The following is a 6,854-nucleotide window of genomic DNA, read 5'->3' on the forward strand; positions in this document are numbered from 1 at the left end:
ACTCCTACTGCTTTTCTTCAATTTCTGCAATTCCAATTACAGCGTCTGGCCTTCTGGGAAATAATTTTCATACGCCCTTATAAGAATTTTTTTTTTCTTCTTCTTCTTCTTCTTAGTTTACAATTACTTGTTCATCTTTCAAATATTTATTTTCATCTCTGTCTCATCCATACTTTATAATCGGCGTGTCACCTATAAAGGAATCCTCGGTGCGAGCCTTGAACATTTCATAGTTAAGCTCGCCCAGGGGACGCGGCGTACCTGCTGAGCGTCTTCGGCTTTCATCCCAGCATTCGCTTTGTGGCGTCCTTGTTTTCTGAATGTCAGTATGCTCCCTGGTGAGCCCATCCCTCTGCAATGCTTAAAGTGGTCCGTTCAGTCATTTTACAAGTCTGCATGTCAAAATATATGGCAACAGTATATACTTGTGCCCTTGCTTCCCATTCTAGTGCCATAGGAGTGTGCACCCCAAAGCACAAACACACACGCCTTCCTCCGCAGCCTCAGCTGCCTTGGACTGTGAATGAATGGGCAGTGCTCTGTGCTGAGCGGCTTCCTGTTCCTTTACAAACTGAAGCCTAGTAAACACAATTTACTATGCTTCAGTTGTGATTGAACACAGTGAGGGAATGTGTTCATTTAGAAAAGGAAGGGGCTGGTCAATGACATATTGATTAGCCCCTTCCACCACTCTCCATCCTGAAACATCTCCTGCAGCAGCTGACGGGAGAGGAGAAGAGGGAAGCCAGCAACACTGCAGTAGATGGGGCACTACAAGGGGGGGGGGGGGCAGGCAGTAGGGAGAATCGGCACCACCAGAGTAATTAGGGTATATCCAGGCACACCCCCTGTGCATGACTATGCTCTAAGCTCAGATGTCATCAGTCTGCTGCAGGCTGGAGGAAGCATTTTCTCAGTCTCCTCTTCTCCAGTTCACTGTCTATAACATTATAACTTTGTAGCAAGTCATAAGGTGAAAGGCTGCAGCAGGGGCTGGTCTGTGTTAACCACTTGCAGACCACCCACCATACATATACTGTGGCAGGGAATATGGAAAAGTTCCTCCCCCAAGGGTTTTTTTTAGCAGCAGAAAGGGATTGAATTGATCAACAAAAAGGGAGGTAACAATTTGTAAAATACTTTTTATTGTTATATGAGGTTCCAGTAGCATGTATGAATTAAAATATGAGCAACGGTTATACAATAGAAAACACATTTCATCAATAAAAAACACATTTCATCATAAATAGCGATGTTGAGATAGTGGAGCAAAACATTACATTACAGAATGCCAGCCACATAGATACCTCGATGTGTTACGACCTGTACTGTTACGGTCTTCCTCAGGGGGGTTAATTACTCGCTAAAAGATGAAATTGGGACAAACATCCTATAGCCAGAAAATTAAAGGTAATTGAATAGTCCCTACAGATACATGATCGATCCTCGCCCCCCCGCCCCCCCCCCCCCCCCCCCCAAAGATGGAATCCTGTCCAAAGGAGCTTGCAAGAAACCAAACTCTTGACACCTCCAGAGGAAGAAACAAATGGCACATAATACCATCTGTGTATGTTGATCATCTATGTTGGTGGCGTCCATGGAATCATCTTCAAGAGATGGTTGGAGTTGTCAAGAGTGTTAATGCAGTGCCGTATTGGAAAAAATGGCCTGCTCATGACGTGGGGTAAATCTTCCGGAGGTAGAGTACTTGAATATGAAAGCAGTTAAGAACTGCACAGGCACCAGCATCTCAGTCTAAGTAGTGCACTTTGCTGTGATTAGGATATAATGGCACCTAAATGTGCATAGGACACGCCCCCCCCTGCCACACCCTCTTAAAGGAGAATTAACCAAAAAGAAAAGGTTAATTAAATCCACAAGGGCTTTTTTTTACCACTACTATTCCTTTATATTGGCTTTTAAAATTTACAAATGCAGCAATTTAGAATTTGAATGAAAGGTTTAGCGCTGGGAAACACTTTTTGAAAGTTAAAAAGTGCATTTTATATACAACTTTATAGATCAGACCAAAATGAGGGACAAATGAGGAGGGGAAGAGGGACAGAGGGACATTGCTCGAAATCAGGGACAGTTGGGAACTTTGCCAATGCCCCCCTCTGATTCCCCACCCATGTTCCTAGTAACCACTTCCCGCCCACGCTATAGCCGAAAGACGGCTACAGCGCGGACGTTACCTGCCGGGAGGGCGTCCCTGGACGTCCTCCTATTTACTTCCGCAATGCGCGCTCCTGAGAGCGCGCATCGGGGAAGTTCCGTGCTGGCTGTGTCCCTTGGACACAGCCAATCACAGATCACTGTAAATGGCCAATCACAGCGACCATTTACAACGCGATCAGCTTGTCCAATGAGAGATGATCTCATATGTAAACATATGAGATCATCTCTCAGCGCCGCTCTCCCTCCTCACACAGACAGTGTGTGAGGAGGGAGAGATGAATGTTTTCAGAAGCCGTAAGTTGCAAAAAAAAGTAAAATAAACTGCCATCTGCCCACAGTGCCACCTGTCTCCAGTGCCACCTGTCAGTGCCATCTGGCCCCAGTGCCACCTGTTGTCAGTGCCATTTGTTCCCAGTGCATTTGTCCCCAGTGCCATCTGTCATCAGTGCCATATCAGTGTCACGTGTGATCAGTGCCACATATTAGTGCCATCTGTCATCGGTGCCATGTATCAGTGCCATTTTTCATCAGTGCCACCTGTCAGTGTCACGTGCCATCTGTTATCAGTGTCACGTGTCATCAATGCCACGTATCAGTGCCATCTGTCATCAATGTCACGTGTCATCTGTGCCACGTATTAGTACCATCTGTCATCAGTGCCACGTATTAGTGCCATCTGTCATCGGTGCCACATATTAGTGCCATCTGTCATCGGTGCCACATATTAGTGCCATCTGTCATCAGTGCCCCATATTAGGGGCATCTGTTATCAGTGCCACATCAGTGTCAGGTGTCATCAGTGCCACGTATCAGTGCCATCTGTCATCAGTGCCACATCAGTGCCATGTGTCATTGTCCTGGTGCTCCAGGGCCTTCAAAAGTGTAATAGGTAGTCAACAAGTTAGATGTGTAATTTATGCTCCTAGAACACGTGACGGTGCTCCCTGCATGTTGGGCCTCTCTAAGTGGCCAGGCTGTGAAAAAGTCCCACACACGTGGTATCGTAATACTCAGGAGGAGTAGCAGAATTTATTTTGGGGTGTCATTTGTGGTATACGCATGCCATGTGAGAGAAATAACCTATTACAATGACAATTTTGTGGAAAAAAATTAAAAATCTTAATTTTCCAAAGAATTGTGGGAAAAAATGACAACATCAAAAACCTCACCATGCCTCTTACTAAATACCTTGGAATGTCTACTTTCAAAACAGGGGTCATTTGGGGGGTATTTGTACTTTCCTGACTTGTTCGGGTCACAAGAAATGAGATCGGCCACCAGTACATCAGATGTGATCAATTTTGTATGATTCGCACCACAGCTTGTAGACTCTCTAACTTTCACAAAGACCAAATAATATCCACTAATTTGGGTTATTTTTACCAAAGATATGTAGCAGTATAAATTGTGGCCAAAATTTATGAAGAAAAATGTATAACTTGCATAATTTTTTGACAGAAACAAAGAAACATTTGTTTTTTTTCAAAATTTCCGATCTTTTTTCATTTATAGCGCAAAAAATAAAAAACCCCAGAGGTGATCAAATACCACCAAAAGAAAGCTCTATTTGTGGAAAAAAAAAAGGACAAAAAATGAATTACAGTGTACAGTGTTGCATGACTGAGTAATTGTCATTCAAAGTGTGAGAGCACCGAAAGCTGAAAATTGGTCTGGGCAGGAGGGATGTTTAAGTGCCCAGTAGGCAAATGGTTAAGAAAGGTTTTCTTCCATGGAAGTTCTGAAATATGACCCAGCTGTTTAAACAAATGGCCAAATTGGTTTACTAGCTCTTATATATATATTTTGTTTAATCCCTTAGAAAATACATGAATTTTATGATAACCAATACTGGCTGAAGGAACTTTACAGTTTAAATGAAACCTTGTGATTTTCCTTGCAATTCCTTTTAAATGTTTTATGGATTTTCATTTGACATGTTACAGAAGTTTATTACATTGTGCCTCAGGAATTGCATTTCAGATACCATATCAGCTGAAATGGTTTTTGGTTTATTTATGAAGGAATCATTCTCAAACAGACAGCACGGGGGGAAAAAATCTTAGAGTTCTTTTATGGCCATCAAATCGTGTGACTAATTTGGAATGTGATGTGCCTTGTTTAGCTGTGCTGCCCAAAAAAATTTGTGCTGGAATTTGGAGTCTTCTGTAGCCCTTCAATTAACCTTGGGAGCCGAAAGAAAACATGACAATTGAAATTAAAATACTTTTTAGCTTTTTTTAGAGGATGTCTAGTCAGTACTGACTTGTGAATCCTCAAACAACAGCTTCCTATCCTTTCAAGGTCAATGGGCCTAACAGTATCATATAGTCTCCGAGTGGTAAAGGATAACACCAGGAAAATTCTTTATTTTTAAGTTTAGATAGACTTGGGAAGAGTGAATACTTCTGAAAAGTGCTATTGCTATCCATGACTTATCCCTTCCCTCCACTCCGAGACAGAAAGATGAGAAACAAGTGGAGCGATTGTTACTGGAACAGGAAAACTCTAAGCCCTTGTACACACGGTCGGACATTCCGCCGGAAAATGTCCGATCGGACCGTGTTGTCGGATAATCAGACTGTGTGTGGGCTCCATCGGACTGCTTCCATCGGAATAACTGACCGACAAAGTTTTAGAGCTGGGCTATAAAATTTGCCGACAACATGATCCGATCTGACTTTGTCCGATCGTTTGTAGAGAACTCCGATCGGACAAAGTGCCACGCATGCTCAGATAAAATTACGAGACCAAAGCTATTGGCTACTAGCCTGAACGTAGTTCCGTCGTAGCGAAATAACGTCATCACGTTCTGAACGATCGGATTTTCCGACAACTTTGTCCAACCGTGTGTATGCAACACCAGTTTCGGACAAAATCCGTCAGACAAAATCCGACGGATTTGGTTGTCGGAATGTCCGACCGTGTGTACAAGGGCTAAAGATAAGAAATTTGCCCAATATGCACTGGTGATGCTCCAGGTGATTATGAAACAAGCTGCTTGTCTATTGTAGTCCATTGCAAGGTGCCTTTTCGGCCCACCAGCCATACATAGGATGGACGCAATTACACACAAGAGCTGCACTCTTTTTCCTCATAAAATTTTAAAGTTTAAGAACATGCACGGCAGGTATACAACAAATACAGAAAGTGCAACCATGACTCTTTTGTACAGAAGAAAAAAATGCAAGTGAATCAGTGCCGCACTGGTCATGGTAAATAGAGCAGTGCTATACAAATATAGTCATAATAACTTGTCAACAAATGTATAACCAGAATAATGATATATTAGAAGAGGGGCACCCAAGTTAGGTCAGGTAGTGATGTAGATTGGTGCCGGACCCGTGAGACCAATATCATCAGATCTAACCTGGGTCTCAAAAGTGAGGTTGGTCCTGACAACAGTGACATTGTAGGCATTTAAGTGTTATCGTTGGTGCGTCTCTAGGAGGTATTTGGTTGGTTAAATACTCTAGGGGGGGATTCAATGTTGAGTTGGAGAGACAGGATGGGGTAAGGGAGTGAGGGGTGGGGGGAGGAGGATAGGAAAGGTATAAGTAGAAGGGGGGAGAGAGGATAGAGACAGGTGGCGGGTGACGTTCTAAAGCGCCCCCCCGCCAAGACCGCTCCCCCTGGTTTGCGAGTTATGTGTCCCTAATTAGGGAAGGAAAGAAGGTCTTGTATTTTTCTGTGGTCTGAAAGTGTTTCCAGCAGGCACAGATGGTCGAGAATTTCTATAGACGTTCTTGTGTGGTATCTTTCAGGACTTTATTACCTTATGTAGCAGGACCCCCATAGGCGCTGCTGAGTAATGTGGCCCACCTGTCAACCTGCCCAGCCCAGCATTCACTTCCAATCACTCCAGACGATGAAAAGTCCATCAGCTTTGTTTTTGTATTGTATTGAGGGATTAAACTTAGATGGGGTAAGCAGTTCATGGGATTCCCAGAAAAGATTCTTGCATGGCTCAGGACAATTTAGATACTCTTCTGCACAACGCTTGCTGCTGGCTATCTCTCCTTCTCCCTGCAGCATAATTCTTCAGGAAACAGCTAGCACATGGTTAGGCCTGACACTGGTCTTAGCCAGGCTCTAGCAAAAGTACCTTATAGGCACATGCCGCGGGCCTCTATGGTGTAGCAAAATAAAGTTCTGGAGCTAGCTGCCCTCTTTGATGGACCATTGATCTCAGTCAGCCCTTTGCAGACCATGTTCAATGCCAGTAACATCACAGTCTCTCCTGCTGGCTCTACATCCATCTCAGACTGCATCCCAGTCCGCTCCAGTATGCCTTTCCCAGCTCTCCCAACTGTGCCTGTCACTTATCAAATACCTGGTGGATCTCTCCTGGAGACTTGCCCGGCAGTATTCCCCGCTGTCCTCTCCTGCTCCTGTTCAGGACGCCCCTTGGACTGTGTGGGGTTCCTGTACAGCTCTGAGCCCCTGGCCCAAGGTCACCAAGGGAGGTAACTGAAAGGTGAAGCTAGCTGTGACTCACCAGCCTACTCTAAGCCCTTGTACACACGGTCGGATTTTCCGACGGAATGTTTCCTATAGGACCGTTTTGTCGCATATTCCGACTGTGTGTGGTCTGCATCGGACTGTTTCCGTCGGAATATCCGATGGACCAACTTTTCCAACTTGCCGGTAAAATTTTCCGACAAAATGCTCCGATCGGA

The sequence above is a fragment of the Lithobates pipiens genome, unplaced genomic scaffold, assembly GCF_037356315.1.
Source record: "Lithobates pipiens isolate NorthernLeopardFrog02 unplaced genomic scaffold, aLitPip1_a1.2 Scaffold_13, whole genome shotgun sequence".
In the NCBI taxonomy this organism is placed as follows: domain Eukaryota; kingdom Metazoa; phylum Chordata; class Amphibia; order Anura; family Ranidae; genus Lithobates; species Lithobates pipiens.